Raw genomic sequence first — 26,807 nt, forward strand, 5'->3', positions numbered from 1 at the left:
GGGACCCAAACAGACATAGCAGCATTATTCACAATAGCCAAAAGGTGGAAACAACCTAAATATCCATCAAAAGATGAATGGATAAACAAAATGTGGTGTGTATATATATATATATATACAATGCAAGATCATTCAACCATAAAATGGAATGAAATTCTGACACATGCTACAAAATATCTGAGTCTTGAAAATATTATGCTAAGTGAAATAAGCCACACACAAAAGGACAAATATTGTATGATTTCAGTTATATGAGGTACCTAGATTAGGCAAATTTACAGAGACAGAAAGTAGAATGGTGATCACCAGGGGTCGAAGGAGACAGGAATGGGGAGTTATTGTTTAATGGATACAGAGTTTCTGTTCGGAATGATGAAAAAGTTTTGGCAATAGAAAGTGGGGATGGTTACACAACACTGTGGAGGTTCTTAACGCCACTAAATTATACACTTATAAATGGTAAATTTTATGTTAAGTATATTTTACCACAATTTTTTAAAAAGAACACAGGTGGACCTGGGTTCGAATCCTGGCTCTGCCATGTACTAGCTGTGTCCCCTTGGGTAAGTTACCCAGACCCTCTTGGATATGTTAGAGTAGCCAGGTTGTGCTACAGTTAAAACAAAACAACAAAACAAACACTGAAATCTTGGTAGCACAACAAACAAAGATTTATTTCTTATTTACAGTGCATATCCAATATGCAAAGTGGGCTGGTGGAGGAAGCGGAGGCTCTGCTCTGGGAGACACTCGAGGTACCAGGTTGATAGAGGCTGTGCTACCCTGTCCACCGCCCTGTATGGGCACTGCCTTTCTGGGCACCATGCAGGGGAAGAGAAGAGCTGGAGAATCACACACAGGCTTTACTCTGCCAGCGCCTCTGGCCTTGCCCAAGGGTAAGGGGCTGGGAAGTGTGGGGGAGCAGGTAGAATGTTGGATGAGCAACCCTGTCTCTGCCATGCTTCTTGGTGCGTCAATTTCTTCATCTATAGAATAAGCATAGGAATTTTCTAATCTACGTTTGTTGTGAGGATAAAATGATTTGATGTGTAAAGCATCAGTACACGTGGTGAACACTCAATGAAGTGATATGTCCCATCCAGTTCTGCGATTTTATCCTGAGCATCAAGAACAAGATGTAGAATTGCTGAATCTGCTTTTTTAAGGCGTCTGACACTGGCCTCCACACGTATGAAAGCAACCATTTTGCCTCTGTGTCACCAATGCTGTGTTCTAGTCAGGGTTCTTTTGATTGCAGGAAAAAGAAACATGCTGGAAATAGCACAAGTAAAACGAAGGTTTAACATAAAGATCAAGAAATCTGAGGAAAGCAAAAACGAACCAGGAGCCTCAGAGAGGACAGGAGCTGGTCATCTTGGGACCAGCGACCCTCTCTGTCTCTCTGATGGTTTTTCTGCTGCTGTAGGTGCAACTGCTCAGCTTTCTTCTAGCTCCCTCGCAGCTGTCTTCCTCCGGGTCTTATTTCTTCTTGACTCAGTCTTGCACATGCCGGCAAACATCCTGCCCCAGCCGTGATACTTCACAGCGTTTCCATTCAATTGGCTACCTTGGATTGGACAAGGTGTGTTATTTCTTGAGAGGAGAATATGTTAGGTCAAGCTCATCTTTCCCAACTTGGCCACAAAACCCACAAATAGCGGACCTGTTGGTGGATTGACTCCCTTCGAATAAGGCGTCCATTTCTTGACCAATTGGCGTCAGTCCTTCACGTTTTACTGGTTCCGCCTGGTGGCTTGCTCATCAAGGGCTGCCAATGGAAGTAGATTATCTGAAAATAGGAGGTAAATGAGACAAGCATTCAAAAATGTGCTTAGTAAAAGTGAATATTATCATAAAAACCTATTGTGCTAATTTGATATGTGAAAAATGGGATTCCATTTTAACTCGCATTCTTTATTAGGGAGGTTGAACATTTTCCTGTTTATGTATTTGTAATCTCTTTTTTGCTTGTTTGTTTATTTGTTAATGTTCTCGGTGCATTTTTTATTGCTGTATCCATCTTTTCCTTGTTGATTAGTAAGAGACTATTAACCGTTTGTCTGTTACATATATTGTAAATATTTTCCCCAGTTTGCTATTTGTAGTTTAGCTTTGTATGTGGTGGGATTTGGCATAAGGAAGTTTTTTGTTTTTTCCTTTTTGTAGTCAGAACTTTTATGTTTTCCTTCATGTTTTCTACCCTTAGGATCATATTTAGAAAGTCCTTCTGCTCCCCAAGATTATAATAATATGCATTTATTTTCTTTCTGGAACGTTTATGGCTTCATTTTGTACATTACTTTGCATGTGGTATAGGGTAGAAATAATGCCAGCCAACGTTTATGAGGCATATTTTGTGTAATAGGCACCATGTTTTTACTTTTTAACACCCATTATCTCTTTTAATCCTCACAATCATATGAAGTAGTCTCTTTTATTACCTTCTTTTTAAATAGGGGAGAAATGAGGCTTAGGGAGGTTAAGTATCTTGCTTGCAATTACACAGCTAATCAGGAGCAAAACTGACATTCGAACTCCGAGTTCGTCTACTTCCAGAGGTCTTAATTATTGCTGTATATATTTTCAAACTTCTCCCAAAACCATTTGTCAATTTTCCCCAATATCATTTGTTGTAAAATCCAGCATTTCCCTCACTGATTGAAATGCCACTCCTACCATCTAATAGCTCTTGCTACGTTCTCGCGTCTATTTCTGCCCTGTCTTTTTTGTTCTATTGATTCCTCTGTCTATTCCTGTGCCAGTAACATACAGTTCCAGTGACTGCGGCCTCACTTACGCATTCTATTATCTGGTAGGCCAAGTCATCCCTAGACGCTCTTCTTTTTCGAAGTTTTCTGATCTTTTCTTCATTTTTTATTCTTCCAGAAAAACTTTAGAATTATGTCACAAAATCCTTAAGAATTCCATTGAGATTTTTGCTGAAAAAAAAAATTAGGGGCTGGGAGTGACTTGCATGCTCAGAGTTGAGTCCATCAGATTCCTCAGTTCATAGTGCACGTGGTCTGTGTAAGGCCCTTCACTTATTTTAACCCCTCTCTTATTCTTTTCTTCTTCTTCTTCTTCTTCTCTTCAAAGCCCCCCAGTACATAGTCGTATATTCTAGCTGTCAGTGCCTCTGGTTGTGCTGTGTGGGACGCCATCTCAGCATGGCTTGATGAGCGGTACTAGGTCCATGCCCAGGATCCAAACTGGCAAAATCGTGGGCTGCCGAAGCGGAACGCACAAACTTAACCACTCAGCCACAGGCCGGCCCCCTGCCTCCCTTATTCTTGGTCTCCGTTCTCTTTCCTCTCCCACATAAACACACACTGTTATACTTTTGAAATGTACCCTTGGATATGTATGTATTCTTGTAAAATACATACTTCTGTTTTGTGCGTATGTTTTAAATTTACATAAATAGTATTGATCTAAGGATCCTTTTCTGTTTCTTTCATTTCTTTATTCAACCTTCTGTTTTTATAACCTACTCATGCTGCTGCGTATACAGCTGGCTCACAGGTCCTACTGCTGAGGAGAATTACACAGGATGCACCCAAATATTTCACTAGAGATGGACACCTCGGATGCTCCCAACTCCTCATGTCCACAGCAAAGCTGCAGTGTAATCCTTGTACATGACCCCTTATGGATCTGAGAATTCTCTGGAGTACATACTCCAATCTGAGATTGCTGGTTGTTGGGTGTTTACATCCTTGATGTCCTCAGTTCTGCCAGATTTCTTTCCAGAACATCTGTACCAGTTTGCACGACACAAAAGGATTTTTATTTCTCTAATTCTCACCATCACTTGCTATTTTCTAACTCTCTAATTTTTGCCCCTTGTAGGTATAAAATGGCATTTCATTGTTTTAATTTGAATTTCATTGAGTATCAGTGAGTTTGAACATCTCCTCATTCTTAAGAGTCATTTGTGTTTCTCCTTCTGTGAATTACCTATTGATAGCTTTTGCCCATTTTTGTAGTGGGTTTCTGTCTTTTTTGCATTCTCTTAGCTTTCACATACAGATATTTAATTCCTCTGGAGTGCACATTAGTGTCCAGTAGGTAACAGGAATCATTCTTTGTTTTTCTCCAAATAGTGAGACAGTTTTTCTGACGTCATCTACTGAATAATTCATCCTTCCCATATTAACTGTGGTGTCATCATCATCTTTTATCAAATTCCCATAGATGTGTGGGTCTGTTTCTGAGCTCTCTTTTCTGTTCTTGTGGTTTATGTATCTATTCCTATAGCATCATCGTTCTGTTTTTATGACTATGGCTTCATATTATATCATAAAATCTGATTGAGCTAGTCCCCTCTTTCTCCTTGTTTCCAAAATTAATTTAGTTATTCTACTAAGAATAAGTTTGTCCAATTTCTCAAAATATACTGATGGCGTTTTTGTTGGAATTGCCTTTGATTTATAGGTAAATTTTGGGAGATCTGATTTTTAAAGTAATATAAGTACATAAATTTTAAAATAAAATAGACCTATAAGGTTTATAATAAAGTTCAATACTCTCTTGCTCTATCCCTCCCCGACCTCAAGCCCTACTCCTCAGAAGCCACCACCTGCCCCCTCTTAGCTCTTTTTTCTGGTATTTGCCTCCATATCTCTAAACAAGACATCACAATTTCTCTTTTTTTTTTTTTCCTTTTTCTCCCCAAAGCCCCCTGTACATAGTTGTATATTCTTAGTTGTGGGTCCTTCTAGTTGTGGCATGTGGGATGCCGCCTCAGCATGGCTTGATGAGCGGTGCCATGTCCGCACCCAGGATTCGAACTGATGAAACACTGGGCCGCCTGCAGCGGAGTGCGCAAACTTAACCACTCGGCCACAGGGCTGGCTCCAGACATCCCCATTTTTAAATGTTCCTATTTTAGATATTATCTATTGACTCCTTACTATAGAGATAGGATTTTGCTCCATTTTATAGCAGACACAGACATACAGATTCACACTCACATGCTCTTCCTTCTTCATTCTCCCAGTATAGTTTTACTACAATTTTAAAAAATTGATACTCAGTGCTTAACTTGTTGTAACCATGTGATATTCACAACTAAGCCATATAGTATGCTATGATGGTATGTCCTTTTTTTCAAGTTTCTGTTTTCCCTGGCATTAAAAATGACCTTGCTTTGTTTGTTTCTTGGTTTTCTATGTACCTATCACATGCTCAATGTCTACAGAATAACGCTAAAACTGCTCTCAATATAATAAAAAACAGCTATCTGAAAGCCTCTGAAGCTTTCCTTCCTCCTTTCCAATATAGATCAGGGACTCCAAAGACCTGCTGAAGAACTGTTATTCTGGACTTCCTCGCATGGTCACCCTTGGTCTCTAATTTCTGTTGGAGCCCCTATTTCATGGACCCATGTTATCCTTATTGTGGTGAAGATCATCTCCTGGAGCTTACTGAGAAATTAACTTGCCCAGGAGATATATTTTTTGAGACCACATATGTTCAAATATGTGTTTATTATCTCTTCACAGTGGAATTATGGTTTGACTAGACTTTTAGGCTGAAAATCAATTTTTCCTCAGAATTTTGAAGGCATTTCCCCATTGTCTTCTAGCTACCAATATTCATGAGAAATCCAGTGTCATTGTGATTCCTGACTTTTTACGTGTGACCTGTCTTATTTCTCTTAAGATTTCTGTCTCCAGTGTTCTGAAATTTCATGAAGATTGGTTTGGTGTGGGTCTTTCCTCAATAATCATGCTGGGCAATTGGTAGGTCCTTCCCATTTGAAAACTCGTCCTTTAATTCTGGGAAATTATCTTATGCTTTAATACTTTCCTCCTAACTATTTTTCTCTTATTTCCTGAAACTACTATTATTTAGTTGTTGGGTCCTCTAAACAAACAACCCTTTCTCTACTCTCCTCTCTCTTTCTCATTCTACATCTTAGGAGATTTCCTTAGCTTTATCTTCCAACTTTTTCTGTTTACATATTTTTTATTTCAAAGAGGAACTTCCTGCTGAATGTTCCTTTTGAAAAATATCCTGTTCTTATTTCCTAAGTGTGATGCCTCTCTGAGCAATCTGGGAATATTGATCATAGTTGTTTTGTTTTGTTTTTAGTTCTCTTCTCTGCATTGTCTCTAGTTCACCTGAGCTCATCAAATGTGTGATCCTTTGCTATCCATTTATTTCTAAGAATGAGGTAGAGAAAAGGCAATTAGAACCTCTGCATGGGTAAGACTTGTCATCCGGTAGCCTCACGTGGGTGAGGGACCCAGCCATTTGGTTGACTGACCCACACATATCAGTCGAACATCTGCTGACATGACCTGAGTTAACATCTGCTACCAATCCTCCTCTTTTTGCTGAGGAAGACTGGCCCTGAGCTAACATCCGTGCCCATCTTCCTCCACTTTATATGTGGGACGCCTAACACAGCATGGTGTGCCAAGCAGTGCCATGTCCACACCCGGGGTCCCAACTGGCAAACCCTGGGCCGCCGAAGGCGAACGTGTCAACTTAACCGCTGCACCACCAGGCCAGCCTGGAGAGCTACTTCTTACACAAACTATCAGCTAATGTTCCTCTATTTAGCACTAACTTCCACTCCCACCTTGAGAGGTATTTAATGTTTCCCACTCCCGAGGCTTTCTACAACTATTCTTCAAAGTGAATATGCTGCTTCTTCCTTCTTATGGCCTTAGTAGGACAGGAGGACTTAGAAGAAAAGAGATAGCTGAAACCTAAATCAGTTCCCACTAATCCATCTTCTTTCCATCTTCCAAAATGGAGTTGACATCATTTATGTTTTCTCTGCTACTGTTCTTGGACCTGTGGGCATACCAGATTTTTAGTCCTTTACTGTGATTTTTAATAGAGTAACAGGAGGGACCAAACAAACATTTAGATTCAATTGGCGTGATTAACCAGACATTGATTATTGAAGTTTTTTCCTATTTTTTAAATTGTGGTAAAACATACATAACATAAAATTTACCATTTTAACCATTTTAAGTGTACAGTTCAGTGGCATTAAATACATCCACAGTGCTGTACAATCATCACCACTATCCATTTCTAGAACTTTTTTCATCATCCCAAGCAACTCCCTATTCCTCTTTCTGCCCCCAGCCCCAGCTTCTGGTAGCCACCATTCTACTTTCTGTCTCCATGAATTTGCCTATTCTAGGTACTTTATATAAGTGAAATCATACAAAGTTTGTCTTTTTGTGTGTGACTTATTTGACTTTGCATAATGTTTTCAAGTTTCATCCATGTTGTAGCATGTGTCAGAATTTTACTCCTTTTTAAGGCTAAATAATATTCCATTGTATGTATATACCACATTTTGCATATCTATTCATCTGTTTATTATTACTGAGTTTCATATGTTGATCTTCTCTCTGGCCTTATTGCTAAAGTCTATTTATCTCTAAGAATTTGTTGATTCTCTTGGGATTTATATATAGATGACAATACCATCTATAAATAACGATAGTTTTGTTTCTTCTCTTCTGTATTAAATTCCTATTGCTGCTGTAACAAATTGCCACAAATTTAGTGGCTTAAAGCAACGCAAATTTATTATCTTATTACAATTGGTCAGAAACCCAAAATGAATCTCACCGGGCTAAAATCGAAGTGCTGGCAGGCCTACGTTCTTTTCTGGAGGCCTTAGGGGAGAATCCATTTTCTCGCCTTTTCCCCCTTCTAGAGACTGTTCACGTTCCTTGGCTGGTGGCCCCCTTCCATCTTCAAAATCAGCAATGGCGAGTCGAATGTTTCTCACATCGCATCTCTGACCCTCCTTTTTCCCTCTTTCACTTATAAGTATCCTTGTAATTACATTGACCCACCCACATAATCCAGGATAATTTCCTATCTTAAAATCCTCAATCACATCTGCAAAATCTCTTTTGCCAGGAGTGGTAATATATTCATAAATGCTGGGGATCAGGACATGGACATCTTTGGGGGCTATTCTGTCTACCACACCTTCTAATACTTATACTCCTTTTTCTTTTCTTTTTTAAGATTGTCCCTGAGCTAACATCTCTTGCCAATCTTCTTTTTTTTTTCCTTCTTCCCCTCAAAGCCCCCCAGTACACAGTTGTATATTCTAGTTGTAGGTCCTTCTAGTTCCTCTGTGTGGGATGCCACCTCAGCATGGCTTGATGAGTGGTGCTAGGTCCATGCCCAGAATTTGAGCTGGTGAACCCTGGACCGCCCAAGCAGAGTGTGCAAACTTAACCACTCGTCCGCGGGGCTGGCCTCTTATGTCTTACACTTCTAATTTTTAAGTTTGCCCTCTTTTGTTGCCCATGACATAAATGTTGAATGACGATGGCATTAGTAGCTTTCCTTGTCTTATTCCTGATTTTAAAGGGAACGTTATTTAAAGTTTCTCTGTTAAGTATTATGTTTGTACATAATGGATTCTGATGGATTATCAAAGTTATGTCTGTTCTGTTTTCTGAGAATTCTTGTGATAAATGGGTATTGAAGTTTATCAAATTATTTTCCACATTTATTTAGAAAATCCCATGTTTTACCTTCTTTAGTTCATTAATGAATTACCTTGCTAGGTTTTCTGATGTCAGATCATCTTTACATTCCTGTTTGATCATGATGTATTATTAGTTTTATTTATACAGTCATCCCTCAGAATCTGAGAGGGATTGGTTCCAGGACCCCCTGCAAATACCAGAGTCTGTGGATGCTCAAATCCCTTAGTCAGCCCTCCATATACATGGGTTTCACATCCACAGATTCAACCAGACTGTGTATTATGCTTAATATTTTGCATGCTTACTACTTTTTAAATAATATAATTCATCAATAAAAATATAAATAATTTAATTGTGTGTATACACTACTTTTTAATGATAACTGCATTTAACAACTGGCTTGCTCAAAATTTAACCACTAGCTCTCGCAAGCTGGACAAACCAGCACACCACTGCCCCAAATTAGTAAAATCCATGCTTATAGTGAGTTTCTGTATCAAATTTTAAACAGTTTTACTGAGCTATAATTGATATATGATAAGATGTACATATTTCTTTTTTCTTTTTCTTTTTGAGGAAGATCAGCCCTGAGCTAACTACTGCCAATCCTCCTCTTTTTGCTGAGGAAGACTGGCCCTGAGCCAACATCTATGCCCATCTTCCTCTACTTTATATGTGGGACCCCTACCACAGCATCGCTTGCCAAGTGGAGCCGTGTCCGCACCTGGGATCCAAACTGGTGAACTCTAGGCTGTCAAGAAGCAAAACGTGCAAATTCAACCACTGTGCCACTGGGCTGGCCCCAGATGTATATATTTAAAGTATAAAATTTTATAAGTTTTGAGATATATATACATCTGTGAAAATATTACCACCAAGAAGACTATCAAAATTTTAGGCTAAAAAGAAAATCATAATGTCTATCACTCTTTGATTCAGAATTTTCATTTCTTTTTTTTTTTATTTTATTTTTTCCCTTTTTCTCCCCAAAGCCCCCTGGTACATAGTTGTATATTCTTCGTTGTGGGTCCTTCTAGTTGTGGCATGTGGGACGCTGCCTCAGCGTGGTTTGTTGAGCAGTGCCATGTCCGCGCCCAGGATTCGAACCAACGAAACACTGGGCCGCCTGCAGCGGAGCGGGCAAACTTAACCACTCAGCCACGGGGCCAGCCCCTAGAATTTTCACTTCTAAGAATTTTTCCTATTGAAAATATCTATTTGCTGCTACAAGAAGATGGTGAATAAAGTCTAGACAGGAAAAAAACAAGAGATGACCACCAAAGGAAAGGAAGGAAGAGAAACTGCATGAAGGAATTGTCACTTATAAAGTAGCATCCGTGTCAGTTATCCATTGCTGCATTATAAACCACTCCTACACTTACTGGCTTGTTCAGTCTTGCCTGGAGTCATTCATCTGTCTGTAGTCATCTGGGGTCTTAATTGGGGCTGGATGGTCTAAGATGGCCTCACTCACATGTCTGGCAATTCCAGTTGGATATAGGCAGGCTGCTGGCTGGGCATCCTTAGTCCTCCTGCATATGGCCTCTTTATTGAGCTAGCTCAGGCTAGTTCTCATCTCAGTCTCAGGGTTACAGCCACAGCCAAAAGGGGGTCAGCTCTTTTGTGAAAGCTCCTTTCAAGCCTGTGCTTGAGTCGCATTTGCTAATGTCCCATTGGCCAAGCCCAGATTCAAGGAGTGAAGGAATAATCCCCACCCTTTGACGGGAGGTTCAAAGTCACATTGCAAAGTTACTTGCATATAGAGATGGGAAAAATTATTATAGCCATCTTTGTACACAAATGACAATTCCTACCATCTATTCAATATATTTTTATTTGGTAAGTGTCATGTGCTGTGTACTAGGTCCTAAGTATAATGAGGGAACCGGCACATTTTTTGTCCTCAAGGAGAGATGATTTAGTGAAGAATACACAGACAGCTACATTAACATCACAATCCAGTGCAATGGGAGCCACAACAAAGTTTAAAGGATACTATGCAAGTAGGTGGAAGGCCACATGATTCACACTGGGTGAGGGACATCGGAAGGCTGCCTGGAGGAAGTGATGCGGAAGAAAATCGTGAGGTCCTCTCCACTTTGCCTTCTCAATGGGTAGAAAGGGAGGGGGAGGAAGAGAGGAACACTGAGAAGTGAAGCTAAAGAACTAGCAATTTCAATCAGCTTTCAACCATCAACCATTCTCCTTTTACACATTAAGCACGGAATCACAAAATCAAGATGGAAGCCTGAAGTCAAGCAGAACAAAAGAAATATGTCAAGGCCATTTTTCCTGAGGCTCCCCAGTCTCTCGAAGTCTCATCAGATTACCTTCTCCATAAAAGATCCTTTGTCTAAGTGATTTTTCCCAGATGGAGGTTGTGGACAGAGTAGCTACTGCTTACAGCTTTGGTCTGGAGCACAGTCTTTTCCATTCATTCTCAGAGATGCCACCTGTCACAAATTTCTGGAAGAAGCCCATGATCAGCACCACAGCCAAAATGCCCTAAAGTACAAGAGAAGAATAGGGTTGAAAATGTAACAGTGGTACAAAGTGTATGGTCAGTGCTCAATAAGTGATTGCTGACTTTTTATAAAATGTCTGGAAGGAAGGATACGTACTTAATAGTTATCTGTGTTTACCTCTGGTCCAATCACCAGCATTTAGGGTGAGAGGGAACTTTCATGATTTCCTATATTTACTTCCATAATGTTTGAATATTTTACAATCAGCAGATAATACTGCTAGTACTACAAGTTTAAAACTTTTGAAAAAAGAGCCAAAGGTCTGAGACATTTCCATCTGATACTACTGCTACTACCAATATCAATAAGTCTTAGCAAATACCTGGTATGTGCTTAGCATTTTATTAGCATTTAACATATAACTGACTGTGAATTAGGAACAATCATGTTTCTTGTTTTACAGATTAGGAAACTGAGACTCAGCGAGGTGACATGATTTGCCCAAGATGACACGCTAAGAAATGTCAGGGGCCGGCTCAGTGGCGCAGTGGTTAAGTGTGCACGTTCTGCTTTGGTGGCCCGGGGTTCGCCAGTTCAGATCCCGGGTATGGACATGGCACTGCTTGGCAAGCCATGCTGTGGCAGGTGTCCCACATATAAAGTAGAGGAAGATGGGCATGGATGTTAGCTCAGGGCCAGTCTTCCTCAGCAAAAAAAAGGAGGAGGATTGGCAGCAGATGTTAGCTCAGGGCTAACCTTTCTCAAAAAAAAAAAAGAAAAGAAAAAGAAATGTCAGAGTAAGAGCCGACTCTGGGCTGTTTGGTTTGAGAGTCATAATTGCTACATTATATCAAAATGCCACTATCAGCAGGGGAAATCTGAGAGTAAGGCCCAAGCAGCAAGTACAATTTCTTCAAAGCTTCATATTTTACCCTTAAACTTCATTGTAAGTTACTTTCTGTCTCATAATACATGTACATTTGTATAAAAATAAAAGCATGCAAATTGTTTCTCATCAAGTCAAATGAATGCTCCAGGAAGATGCCCTGTCTAGCCTGGGGCTTCATGTGTCCTGGGCACACCACTGTGTATGTCCAGAGGACTGTTTGCCCCAGGTTGAGAAACACAGACAAAATCAGTTCTCCAAGTCTCCAGCATTCTCTGGTAGATAACTAGGTCAGAATGTTTTCCTAAGATCCTGGAAGAGAGGAAACATCAGTACTTCTGGTCTCTACCCAGGTTCCAGTTCAGGGGATAAATTCTTCCTCTTAAGTAAGACACACCAAATAACCTGTCTGGTGACAGCTGGCAGGTTGCCGGCCTGGGTGTGACATTCCTCAGGCGGGCCCCACCTGTCTCAGACTTGGTCAACTCCTCCTCACAGCCCACAGCCCACTTTCTAGGAATTCACACACAATGAGTGCTGCGATGATGCAGTTCAATCCTACACACAGTTGTTAAATGATTAGTAAGCACAAAAGTTCATCCAAGCAAAAAATTGGAAATAGTGGCAACGGTTGCACAACATTGTGGGTGTAATTAAAGCCACTGAATTGCACACCTAGAAATAGTTAAAATGGCAAATTTTGTGCTATATATTTTACCACAACAACAAAACAAATTTATCCACAGATAAACAATATGTGGTCCCAGCCTTAAGGATATTTTGGGGTTGGGGGATGGTAACTGTGTTCCAGGTGGATGAAAATAGCCTCAGGGATAGCAAGTCTAATCCCATAATCCCTCACTGAAACCCCTTCAATGGCTCCCCATTACCCTTGGGATAAAGACCAAAAGCCTTAACAGGCTTATGATTCCCTATGTGGTCATCTTTCCAACCTCATTTTGTGCTACTTCCCTCCTTGCTTATTCTGTCCCAGCCACCCTGCCCTTCCTTCTTGTCCTTTCAATATGTCAAGCTCCTTTCTACTTCAGGGCCTTTGCATGGGATTTTCCCTTTGTTTGAAAACCTTTTCCATCCTACTCTATTCTTGGTTAACTCAATCCAAGCATCATTCCCTCAGAGAAGCTCTCCAGTATGGGTCAGATTTCATGTTGTATATGCTGATAGAACCACATATCTTCCTGTTATAGCTGAAAATCACAGAAAAATTCCGAATAACAGTGGCTTAAACAAAACCAAAGTTCATTCCTCTCTCACATTCAGAAGCCCTGGGCTCTGTGGTGTCTAGGACCCAGGCTTCTTCTATCTTGTTGCTCCAGTACACATGGCTTTCATTCCCAAGGTTACCGCCTGGTCCAAGACAACAGCTGGAGCTCCAGTCAACATGTCCACATTCCTACACACAAGAAGAAGAAAGAGGGGAAAAGGGCAAGCCTCCTCCCTTTAAAGATATTTTCTGGAAGTACATACCACTTCTGCTTACATCCCATTGGTCAGAGTTTACCATATGGCATGTCTAGTTGCAGGAAGGCTGGTAAATGTAGTCTTTATTCCAGGTAACCATCTGGAAATGGAAAGTTCTATTACTCATAAGGAAGGAGAGAATGGACATTGAGGGACTACTAGAACCCCTGCCACAACAGCACTTATCTTATTTTGTAATCATCCATTCATTTAAGGTGATGATTCAACTCAAGTCTTTCTCCCTCACTGGAGTATAAGCTCCACGAGAGTTGGTCCTTGTCTGTTTTTGTTTATCACTGTATCCCCTGTGCCTAGCTTGGTGCTTGGTGCATAGTAGGCATTCCATAAATATTTGTGGACCAAATATGGAAAGGAGTCTTAGTCAGTTAGGGTTGCTATAACAAAATACCATAGACTGGGTGGCTTAAACAAAAGGAATTGATTTCTCACAGTTTTAGAGGCTGGGAAGTCCAAGATCCAGGCACCAGTAGATTCAGCGTCTGGTCTCAGCCTGCCTCCTGGTTCATAGACGGCCATCTTCAAAATGTAATCTCACATTGTAGAAAGGGCAAGGATATCTCTGGTATCTCTTTTATAAGGGCGCTAATCTCCTTCATGAGAGCTTCACCCTCATGACCTAATCACCTCCCAAAGGTCTTACTTCCTAATGCCATCACCTTGGGGGTTAGGATTCAACATATGAATTTCAGGGAGACTCAAACATTCAGACCATAGCAGGGGACTTGGTGCCATTTGGGTGGGTCTAAAGCTATAACCTTTCCTGGCAAGAGTTAACAAAAATAGATAACATTTACTGAGTGCCTACTATGTGCTGGACATTGTCACTTAATCCTCAGAACTGCCCTAGCAGGGACATTTCAGTGTTATCCCGTTTGTTTAGAGGAGGAAGCTTGGTTTGAAAAGGTTAATGCCTTTCTCAAGGTCACATTGCTGGGAAGAGGCAGAGTGAGGACTTGAACCAGGCTCTGGCTCTGAAGTTGGAGCCATTAACCATTACTCAAGTCTGTTTCAAGACTAGGCTGCAAGGTGATGAAATCCATCTCCCCTAGTCCTGCCTACCCAGTCCCAAGCTGGGTCAGTGTCCCCCAGTGCAGCCTTGACACCTCAAGCCAATCAGCCTAATTCAACCCACAGTCTTCCATTATAACTAAACCACTGCCATACTGGGAAAGACTAGGAGAGGAGAGGGAAAAAACATCGGTGCATACACCCATCAGGATGGTTACTGTTTTAAAAAACCCACAAAAACCAGAAGTAATAAGTATTGGCAAGGATGTGGAAAAATTGGGACCCTTGTGCATTGCTGGTGGGAATATAAAATGATGCACCCACTGTGGAAAACAATATGGCCATTCCTCAGAAAAAGAAACACAGAACTAAACATAAAAAATTAAACCATATGATTCAGCAATTCCACTTCTGGGTAAATACTCAAAAGAAGTGAAAGCAGGACTGGAAAAGATATTTGTATATGTGTTTTTAGCAGCATTATTCATAATAGCCAAAAGGTGGAAGTAACCCAAGTGTCCACCAAAAGATGAATGGGTAAACAAAATATGGTATATGTTTATAATGGGATATTCTTCAGTCTTAAAAAGGAAGGAAATTCTGACACATGCTACAACATGAATGTACCTTGAAAACATTATGCTAAGTGAAATGTGAGACACGAAAGGGCAGATATTGTGTGATTCCACTTACATGAGGTTCCTAGAGTAGTCAAATTCATAGAAACAGAAAGTAGAATGGTGATTTCCAGGAGCTGAGGGGGAGTGGAGAATGAGGAGTTATGTTAAATAGGCACAGAGCTTCCGTTTTGCAAGATGAAAAAGTTCTGGAGATGGATGGTGGTGATGGTTGCACAAGAATGTGAATGTACTTAATGCCAGTGAACTGTACAATTACAAATGGTGAAAATGGGGCCCAGCCCAGTAGCGTGGTGATTAAGTTTGGCACGTTCTGCTCTGGTGGCTCAGGGTTGTGGGTTCGTATCCTGGGTGCAGACCTACACCACTCGTCAGCCACACTGTGGCAGTGACCCACATGTAAAGTAAAGGAAGATTGGCAACAGATGTTAGCTCAGGGCTAAACTCCCTCTGCAAAAAAAACCCCCCAAAAAACCCCCACAACAGTTAAATGGTAAATCTGTTATTTTAATTTTACCACACACACATACAAAAAAATCATGTTTCCCAGTGGGACTCCTGGGCTGGGCTTCTAGGGGGCAAGAAAGTGGAGAAGCAGGAAGAGGAGATTTGCTCATGCCCTTGTCCCGTCTTCCTTAGACAGTCTGTCTCCAGCGAGGTTGGGTGGGGAGGAGGGCCTGGACCATCTAGGGTGGACGTTGTGAATCGTCCTGGACCCTGAATTCTTTGGCAGGGAGACCAAGTGAACACCAGGTCCTGTGTGTCTCCTGTACCTCTCCCACCTCCAACTGCAGCTGGCACACCGCTGGGCCCCCTTGGCACATGCTGGGCCAGGGTAATTAATTGACAGAACCACACCCTGGGCTCTTTCCCTCTACACTCCTGGCACCATCCTCTGGCCTTAGGGTTCCTCCCAAGAGTGACTGTCCTGCCGCTTCATCAGCCCCACAACTCAATTTTCTTGTTGGAAAAGTTCTCTGCCATGTGGCTGCTCAAGGAAGATGAGACTGTCAGAGCCAAAGGGATGTGTGGGGGAGTCCTTTCCCGCCCTCTTACTTATTCAGCCTGCATGGGCGAGGCATCCCATCCTGGTCACCATGCCTGACAAAAATGTGGCCCAACCAGGATGAGACTGGGAAACAGGGATCCACCTGACATCACCGGGAGAAGAGAAAACCAAAGTAGTGCCACACCTGTTTCCTGGTCATCGAAAGGAATTTTTTTAAAATTCCATTAAAAATTTTGTCTCTAATAAAATAATAGATACAGAGTTTTTTAAAAGCTAAAAAGTCAAACAGAAGAAAAAGGCTTAAAGGAAAAACAGGAACTCTCTGCTCCCCCACTCCCACCCCAAGTCCAGCTCCTCAGCTCCAACCACTTTTAACTCCTTTTTAGCTGTTTCTTCTGGTATTTACACCCATATCTCTAATAACAAGCTTATACTGGTAATTCTTAAAATTTCATTTGCTTGTATTACCCATGAGCTTCCTATTATGGACTTGGAGGATTTGACTCGTACTTTACTTTTTTTTTTTTTTTAAAGATTTTATTTTTCCCCGAAAGTTCCCCAGTACATAGTTGTGTATTTTTAGTTGTGGGTCCTTCTAGTTGTGGCATATGGGACGCCACCCCAGCGTGGCTGGATGAGTGGTGCTACGTTCGCACACCCAGGATTGGAACTGGCGAAACCCTGGGCCTCTGAAGCGGAGCGCGCGAACTCAACCACTCGGCCACAGGGCTGGCCCCTCATACTTCACTTTTTACCCTCCCTTCTCAATGTGTTTTCACACAACTTTGGTTAACCAATACTTCGTGCCTTCGTTACTATGACTATGTAAATATCAATGACGACAGAGTCAAAGACATTTCCCTTTTGTTTTCCCTGGGGTGAATTTCCTCCTTTTTCCAAGTGCTCAGCTTTGTTTGGCTCTCTTGAGGCTTCCTACACCCTCCGAGGACTCTGTAAACGCCTCTCAATCCAATTTCTTGTGCAAACTTGTCAGATAATCCCTCATTCCATTTTTCCCTTGTGCAGCCCCTCCCCCGACCTGGACAGGTTGCTCTCCAGCCTCTGCAAGGCTCCCTTCCCGAGGCTTTCCTTTACCGACCTCCTGGGAATTCTGAAGACAATTGTTTTATAACTATTTGTTTATGACTTTGAAAGGCCAACATGTTCATTGTAGAAAAATTAAAAAGGCACAAGAAAGAAAATAAAGGTGACACATAATTCTTATACCTAAACATAACCATTAACATTTTAGTATATATCTTTCTAATCTTTTTCCACTTATCAATATCCATCAAAGAGGGGGAAATGCTATCTAGGAAACAAAAGCCACAACAGTTATATTTCTGCCCCTGGGAGAATAGCATGATTCCTATCTGAACAGTGATTCTTCTGTGGAGGAAAATAGCTTGTTGGGCCCCATGAGTCCGTGAATATCAAAATATTAAACCCTGCAGAACGTGGTTTAAAAACACAAGGAGAGAAATGTTTTTGAAGAAAATAAAGAGAGCAATAAAATGCTCTGCTGGGAGGAAGTGGTAGGAATTAAGGCATTGAAAAAAAATTAAATTAAAAAACCTAAGAAATTGAAAAAACTGATAGTTTGAGAGAGAAAAGTCTACAGCCACATTGTCTAATATAGTAGGCACTAGCCACATGACACTATTTAAATTTAATATGATTAAAAATTCAGGGGGCCGGCCTGGTGGTATAGTGGTTAAGTTTGTGCGCTCTGCTTCAGCGGCCCAGGCTTCGCCAGTTCACATCCCACATGTGGACCTAGCACCACTTATCAAGCCATGTTGTGCCAGGCATCTCATGTATAAAGTGGAGGAAGACGGGCACAGATATTAGCTCAGGGCCAATCTTCCTCAGCAAAAAAGAGGAGGATGGCAGCAGATGTTAGCTGACGGCTAATATTCCTCAAAAAAAAAAAAAAAAAAACCAGTTCCTCAATTGCACTAGCCACATTTCAAGTACTCTATAGACACCTGTGGCTAGCACCTAACATATTGGACAGCACAGAATAGAGCGTTTCTGTCATTGCAGAAAGCTCTATTGGATTGCGCTGGTGGCTAACAAAGATCAAAAACTTGTGATGTATGGCCACATTAAGTTCATAGCAGTAAAGCATAATGACTAAAAGGGTAGTCTCTAGAACCAGATGCCTGAGTTCAAACTCTGCTCTGCCACTTGCTATCCATATGACTTTGGACAACTTATTGTTTGGGTCTCACTTTCCTCATCTGTAAAGTGGAGATAATGATAGTAACTACCTTATAGGTCATTATAAAGATCAAATAATTAACACCTATAAAGTGCTTAGGAAAGTACCTGACATATAGGAAGTACTTAATAAATACTACTCTGATTTGCCTGTTAGTTATTAACAAATGAAATTGAGGATTTTGAAATAAAAATCCAGGTTTCTGGCTTTTTTTTTTCCTTCTGCAAGGCCTGGCCACCCTGGCTTGCATTCCTGCAACATTACAATTGGCCAGAATGGAGTAGCGTCTGCCCAGTTAAGATGGAACACAGACTCTCCAGTTGCCCACAAGTTCTTTTTGGGGGGCTGGTGCATCAGCCCCACTTAAAAGAATCAGGCATCTTTCTCTAATTTGTGCAAAGGCACAGTGTAGACTAGTGGGCAGTCCTGGGGGAGGTGGCAACCACACGGACATCAAGAAAGGCCTTGAGGAGGGAGAGTGGCAGATGATTATCTAGGGCACTGATATCTAACGTTCAATTTTAAGCTGTAACCCATACTGTAGTGTTGTGATTCTGTACGTTAAATTTTCAGTAAAGTTTGCTGCACACAGAGTTTGAGGTTAAAGGTACAGTATTTTTGGTGAAATGAAGGAATGAGGTAGTCCAGCAGGGAACAAAAATGGTGGTGAGGGAGCAGCCCGGTGGCGTAGTGGTTAAGTTCGGCACACTCTGCTTTGGCAGTCTGGAGTTCGCTGGTTCAGGTCCCAGGCACAGACCTACACCACTCTTCAGAAGCCATGCTGTGGTGGCAACCCACATACAAAATAGAGGAAGATTGGCACAGAGGTTGGCTCAGGGCCAATCTTCCTCACCCCCCCCCCCAAAAAATGGTGATGAAAATAGAGTCAAGACTGAGAATTTTGCAGTGTCCAGAAGAACAATGAGCCCTTTGAAAAATCTTAGGAGCTTTTCTGAGGGTGGGCACCAGAGTATGTGGAACAGATGTTGGAGTCATTCTATTTGAATAATCAGGAAAGCACGACTCTCTAAGGCTGGAAATATTGGCAACCTCCCAAGGCAGACATCTGTGTTATAGACTCTTGCACATTGAGGAGGGGGAGCAGAGAATCAGACTATTTGCAACTTTGTAATTTCCTTTACTTCTTAATGTATCCTGAATGTCTTTCCATGTCATTATTCTTTTACATCAGTGATTCTCAAGGAAGGGAGAGGTCATATCAGAATCAAGCCACACAGGTGTATCAGTCAGGGATCAGGTGAGGAAATGAAATCACTTCCGGAGTTTAAAACCAGAATGGATTCAACACAAAGATCAAGCGATGACCGAACTCCTGGAAGGGCAGGAGGAGCAAGGTTTGCTTTCACGAATGACTCCCAGAACCCTCCCAGGTGAGCCATTCCCTCTGTCACCTCCAAGGAGGTTGAGTTTCAGGACATACTCTTCTAGCTCTGATCCAGGTACCAGAAATCTGGGACCAGGAGACTGCTGCCACCACCCCAACCTGGACACTGGAATGTGGAATTCTGCTACTTGATTCCTCCACAATTTCTTCTCAACATCCTTGAACCTGGAGACGGGACATTAGTATCTCGTAGCTTTGCTTGCCAGAAGCAAACAGCCAAAAGCAACAAGAATGAGGCCAGCCCTGTGGCCAAGTGATTAAGTTCTCACGCTCTGCTTTGGGGGCCCAGGGTTTCACCGGTTCGGATCCTGGGCGCAGACATGGCACCACTCATCAAGCCATGCTGAGGCGGCATCCCACATGCCACAACTGGAAGGACCCACAACTAAAAATATACAACTATGTACCGGGGGGCTTTGGGGAGAAAAAGGAAAAATAAAATCTTAAAAACAACAACAACAACAACAACAAGAATATGGCATGACCTTCGCCTCACTTCCACTTTTCAAATCTCACAGAAATGCATCTAAGTGGCAGGACCTAATTTGCACCTAGAATTCTAGCTGCATGCAGTCTGGGAAGTGTAGCTTTCCACGAGAAGGACCACTGGAGTAAATGCTGAGTGGCCATCAACCATATTCAGCACACAGATTCTAGTATGTCACCACTAGGAAATCATCATTGTCCCTGTTATGGGCAGAGCTATTTTTGCCCTCCCTGCTAGCCATGTCCCCATCTTCTAATAACAGTCCCCCGGTTTTCCTCTGGAGAACCACCTCTCCCACCTACAATCCATATGGTGGGGTGAAGCTGACCCTAGACCCTAGTCCCAGGGGCGGGCACATGTCCTAGCCTTGGGCAACTAATGTACTCCATCTCTGCTCTTATTGAGTGTGCAATCCCTCGGAGAATACGTGAAGGGATGTGGTATCATATCCCTGGAGACATCAGGAAGAGAAGGGACAGCCATATATCTTGGACTGTTGAGACATTTACCAACCTAGAAGCCAGAGACAGAAGACTGATTTATTGTCACTTTCTGCTCTAAGATTTGACAACTGTCTGGCCTGGGAGATGCAAGTGAGCAACTCATGCACAGATATCTTTCAGAATTTCAAACTATCTACAAAGAAGACAATCCTGATTTCATATATTCTGCCTTTTAATTAAATGAAACATTAGGCCAAAGGCTCAATATTTTGTTTGGAAAATAGAGTCCCCATAACACCTTTAGGTTCAGCCTAACCTTTCCCCCAACACACACACATTCTAGCTCTTCTTCTCACTTTCCCTTACTCTCTTCTTCCCAGGTTGGGATCTCTATTCTTCAGCATCAACATCCACAAAAGCTGGTTCACTCACCTTTCCAGGAACTGAAAACAAGAACACTCAGGTAAGAGAAAGAGGGAAGAGAGGCAGAGAATAGTAATCTGCTTAAGAAGTTCTAGGTGACTATGTGTACCTAGAGGCACAAACCTGCTTTCCATGCTGTTCAGTCCTGTTTGTCTGAGGAACCGGGTAGTTTGTAAGGGAAACATCCATAAATGAGACCAGAAGTCTGGCTCCAAACTTAGCTAAGTGACCCTGGGTAATCATTCTGGGCCTGCTTCTCATTTATAAAATAAATGGGTTGGAGTCATTTGTCTTTTAATTTTAATGGGTTATAGTCATATAGTAAGTCAGTGTTGATTTGAGGGTAAGATGACACAAGGCACAAGACACTTTGCTTTAGAAATACTCTGTTTTGTGAAGAAGACAAACAGTATTATATTAACGCAAGAGCTCTGAGCTAGGAGTCAGGAAACCTGGGGTCTGGTACTTGCAGCCTAAACTGAGTGTCACTGGGCAAGTCTCTTGGCTTCTCCGTGCTATAAAGGGAGAGGCTGGGAGCAGATGATGTCCCATGGCCTTTCCAGCTCTGGGGTCCTATAGCAGCCCATGATCCACAGTCACCAAGAAGGTATCAGCCCTAATGTTTTCCTGAGAAAGTAAATAAGAAAGGAAAGTGAATGCCCTCAGTGGGTGTAGGGGCCGCGCCTGAGAGGTTTGATGGCCTCCTGCATTCATGTGAGCCTTCTCTGCCATTTGTCTCCCACCACAGTCCCAATGTCCAGGTTTAAGGGTGGAGCTGGCATGTCCGACGCCTGAAGCTGGCTGAATGAGCAGGACCTTGAGTTCTGCTGAGTCCTCCCGTGGCTGGAGTCCAAAGATTGAAGACCAGACTTTCCCAGCAGCTTATCAGGGCCCATTAACAGCCCAGCCCAGGTGACTACTTGGCAGTGGACTTTGGTTGATCTATTAAGTGCCTCAGAAGTGTCACTTTGGCTGGCACCCTCGTCCCTGCCAGACCTGATGCAGCAGGGGACTTGTGACTTCCAACTCTGGCTGCAGTGAAGGTCAGTAAAGGGAAACCGTCCTTGGAAATTTTCCAGGCTGAGCCGCACTTCAGAGAGGTGTCACAAGGGGCAAGGCCCTCTTTTGAAAAGAACATGGACTAAGGAAGCCATTAAGGTAGGAATAGAATAGGGGCTGCAGGAGGAAGCAGAGGCAGTAAGGGGCGTGGGAATGAGAGTGGGGAGTTCTGGAGGTACCCACAAAGGAAGAGGAGGGCTCAAGCTGAGTGAAGTGAAAAGAGGCATGGAATCCAAGAAATCTATTTCAGTGCAGGTCGATTTTTATGTGAATAACAGATTACAACGTATAAAATAACATTCCAGGTAGTCTAATTACATATGCTACCTTTCAGTGTTTCTTTTCCTCTGATTTAAAAAGTAATGTAATATAAGATTTAAAAAGTATGGAAAAGAATAACTAAGAAAAGAGAAATCAGCCATAATCCCACCACCAAGTGATAACCACTATTAACATGTTGGTGTGTCTCCTTCTGGTCTTTTATGCATATGTACACAATATAATTTTTAAAGGGATAAAAACTGTATATGCTTTTTTCTAATCTGCTGTTTTCACTGACCACATATGATGAATATTTTTTTCTTCTCAGTCAGTATTGATTCTCGTCATCATTTTTATTTTTTTATTTTCATTATTTATTTTTTTTTTTGAGGAAGACTAGCCCTGAGCTAACATCTGCCAATCCTCCTCTTTTTTCTAAGGAAGACCGGCCCTGAACTAACATCCGTGCCCATCTTCCTCTACTTTATATGTGGGATGCCTGCCACAGCATGGCTTGACAAGCAATGCCATGTCCCCACCCGGGATTCGAACTGGCGAACCCTGGGCTGCCGAAGCGGAATGTGCACATTTAATCGCTACGCCACTGGGCCGCCCCTTGTCATCATTTTTAATGACTGCATGATATTTGATCATATGGATGTACTACTTTTTATTGAATAATCCTTTATCATTAGATATTTAAATCATGCCTATTTTAACTATTATAAACATGCTTCTTTGAACCTTCTGGTACATACATCCTTGCACATCGTCCCAATTATTTCCTTCAGATAAATTCCCAAAAGTGAAAGTGCTGGGTCAAAGTGTGTTATACAAGTTGACATATTGACAAATATCCCTGCATTAAGATTGTACCAATTTATTTTCTACCACCAGTGTCTGATGCTTGATCACCCATGAGTTAACAGCTTTGGCACTCTTTGTATTAAGACCATGGCTGTCCATCTCTTCTTTAACATCAAAATTATACAAATTTTATCCTTTGACTCAGTAATTGCACTTCTGGGAAAATATTTAAAGAAAATAACTAAATTATACCCTCATAAAGAGTTTATGACGATAGATAGGTAGATATATAGTTAGATGATAGATTTTGGGGTGGGGTGGGGGCTGTCTGGGTAAGCCAACTGCTTTGGACAATCATCATTGCTCCTGTGGATTGTCAAGGGCACTCTCTTAATTGTGTCAGGGCCTTCTCTTCATCTTTGCTCTCTGAGAGAGTGGGGGCAGGTGATTATTTCTAGCTCCTTGGATGGTGCCACTGTTGTTTGATGGGTGGACCACTGCTTATACCACTCTCTCCACCCTCAGCCTCCAGAACCTCCCCTTACATTCCTCAATGATGTCAGGCCTTGGCTCATACACAGTTGTCTGCCCCACCCTGTCTGTCAAAAGTCGCTGGTGACAATGTGCTCAAGTATTTTTGCAGCATTATTTATGAGGGAGGACAATAATTTGACATGATAACTGATGTATTCTTTCCCTTTCTCAAAATCCCTTTTAATCCAAGACCACCATCCCTCCTTTTGGGTTGTGAGACTTGAGACCACCTAGAGAAGTTGCTAGCACAGAACCAGAAAAGAAAGTCAACAAAATCTCAGCTTTTAAACTCACAGGATATGTGCTCAAGTGTAAGAATGAACAATGTAGGAAGAGACATGTCAAAAAGATAGTCAGAAACAATTTTCACCACCTCTACTCTAGAGAAGATAAGACTTATTAGAGACAGAAGATAGGTGGGGAGTTGAAGAGAAAGCAAAATGGCAGACCTGTGCACCTGGCCCCATCTGAAGTTCAATAAAACCCCTTTAACTAGGGGTTGAAAAGGCCTTGATTCCTGGGCAAGGCTAGGCAGGCAAAAAGCCTCAAAGGCAAATCTCCCACCACGATGGTGCAGATACTATGGAGTAGAAATGACAGCTTGGCATGTCTAGGCTTGACAGCAGAAACAGATTCTCCCAGCCTCTACACTCTACTCCTGTAGTGGGAGTGGGAAGGAATCTCCTGGCTGAGGTGGGAGGATGCCACACGGACAGACGAGGATGTGGCTACACATCAGAAGATTGTCAGCATAGAGGAGGGACCCTTCTCAACTCCCACGTGCACACCACCACCACTGCCACCTTTCTACTCCCTCCTGTCCCAGTCTGAGCCAGACAGGGATGGCTCACTTGCTATAGTTGGAACAGGAGGCCACCAGGGGACAAAGCAGATGGAGATCAAGAAGAGGTTGTCCCCTTCCCATTTACTCCTTGGCGACATTTGCGTAACTCCCTCAGCATCAGAGAGGTGAAATGCTGGGGAGAGCAGAAAGAGTCTGATTATTACTGAGTTTACCTGGAAGTGACTTGGTTATGTTTTCTGCTTCTAGAGACCTGGGGCTTAAGAAATTCACTTCATTTATAGAAAAATAAAGGAAGTTATATTTTTCCACATCTGAATTCATACAACTGTGAAAGTCGAATCTCCTTTTACAGTAGTGAAAAATTGGAAAAACCAGAGCATCCAACAAGAGGGAAACAGTTGCAGGGTTATGCAATCATTTGATATTTACAAATACTATTCAATAATATAAAAATGTTTATGAGAGAGAGGGAGGGTGGGAAAAAAATGTTTATGATATAATGTTAAGTGAAAAAGCAGGATATAAAAATATACAACCTTTTTGGTTACAACAATGTTTAAAAAAAAAAGCCTAAAGGATATAGTTGAAATAAAATTTGGGAAGGAAATGTACAAAAATATTAAGTGGTTGTCTTTGGGTGGGAACGCCGTGGGTAATTTTGGGGTAATTTTTTTCTTCTTTCTATTTTTCCTTAATTCTCCTCCAGGAGCACATTTTTCTTTATAATGAAATTTATATGTTTAAATATGTATGTGTGTGTATTATTTTAAGCATGGCTTGATCCATGTCTTAGAGCTTTGAAGAGGTTGGAGAAAAGGAAGAAGATAAAAGGGATTTTCCAGGCCCTGTTTAACTCTGTCCTGCTGAGTGACTGAGTTGGTCAGCAGTTGTCTCCTTCTTCTTGCCTGGTAAGTAAATGTTGGGTGATGTCATGGACGGAATGAGCCAAGAAATGATGGCTCAGAATGATGAATAGGAGCCTCTGTTCATGAGAAATACAGGAAAACTCATATAGTTTAAAGTGTATGCCAGTGGTTCTCAAAGTAGCCAGTCCTGGCAGTCTAGTGGTTAAGATTCGGGGCTCTAGGGGCTGGCCTCGCAGCCTAGTTGGTTAAGTTCGGCACACTCCACTTCGACAGCCTGGGTTCAGCTCCCCGGCGGGGACCTATGCCACTCATCGGCAACTGTGCTGAGGCAGCAACCCACATACAAAATAGAGGAAGATTGGCACAGATGTTAGCTCAGGGCAAATCTTCCTCAGAAGAAAAAAAAAAAAAAAGAGGAAGATTCAGGGCTCTCACCACTGTGCCCTTGGTTCGTTTCCTGGCCAGGGAGCCACACCACCTGTTGGTTGTCATATTGCTGTGATGCTAAAAGCTATGCCACCGGTGTTTCAAATACCAGTCACCCATGATGGACAGGTTTCAGTGGAGCTTCCAGACTAATACAGACTAGGAAGAAGGACCTAGCCACCCCCTTCCAAAAAATTGGCCATGAAAATCCTATGAATAGCAGGGGAGCATTGTCTGACATAGTGCTGAAAGATGAGAGGATGGTGCAAAAAGACCAAGCAGGGTTCTGCTCTGCTGTACATAAGGTCACTAGGAGTTGGAATCAACTCGATGGCTCTAACGAAAAAAGGTTCTCGAAGTGTGATTTTCAGATCAGCAGTCACAGGAGTGCTTATTAGAAACGCAACTTCTCTGGCCCCAACCAGACCTACTGAATCACAGCTCTGGGGATGGGGCTCAGGAACGTGTACTCTAACAAGCCCTCCAAGGAATTCTGATGCCTGCTAAAGTTTGAGAATTTTTTTTTTAGTTTAATTTATTTTTTAAGATTAAATTTTTAATATGGTACATTTGGAGAACCACTTTTCTAATGAATAATCACCGAAGAGCTCGCTTAGGGTTACTCAGTGTGGTAGATATAAGCCCTGAGGCTGAAAGGAGCTAAGAGAGGTGCGTACATCACCATTACCATCACCGTTACCTCTGTGCACATTGAATACGACTTTAAGATGGGTTATTTAATTTGATCCTCAATAGAAGCCTTTGAAATAGGTCAAGGAAGTTATTCACACTTTACAGATTAAAAAAACCTCAAGATCAGAAAGATCAAATGATTTGCCCAAGATCACACAACTAATAACAACTGATAAATTATATTGAACTTTTCCAATGGGCCACATCTTCTTGATAATAGATCAATAATATATCAACAGCTAATATATATGATCTCACTAAACCTTACACAGATCTTATAAGGTGAGTACTACTATCATATCTTCATTTTATACACAGAGAAACTGAGGCAGAGAAAGACTAAGTAACTTACTCTTGGACACACAGCTTGAAAGAAAAGCTG

The 26,807-nt window shown here is 41.8% G+C and overlaps 1 long non-coding RNA gene across 1 annotated transcript in view; it reads right to left on the minus strand.

Moving 5' to 3' along the window:
- Positions 1 to 651: 651 nt before the first annotated feature.
- The window catches only part of LOC123275954 (uncharacterized), a 52,999-nt gene continuing 26,843 nt past the window's right edge, over positions 652 to 26,807 (minus strand). Inside the window, exons 3-4 of the long non-coding RNA XR_011493641.1 lie at positions 10,814 to 10,988; positions 652 to 1,789 (exon numbers count right to left, since the gene is read on the minus strand). This is a non-coding gene — a long non-coding RNA (uncharacterized lncRNA). The remainder of the gene's footprint in view (positions 1,790 to 10,813; positions 10,989 to 26,807) is intronic.

The sequence above is a fragment of the Equus asinus genome, chromosome 13 (assembly GCF_041296235.1).
Source record: "Equus asinus isolate D_3611 breed Donkey chromosome 13, EquAss-T2T_v2, whole genome shotgun sequence".
Classification (NCBI taxonomy): domain Eukaryota; kingdom Metazoa; phylum Chordata; class Mammalia; order Perissodactyla; family Equidae; genus Equus; species Equus asinus.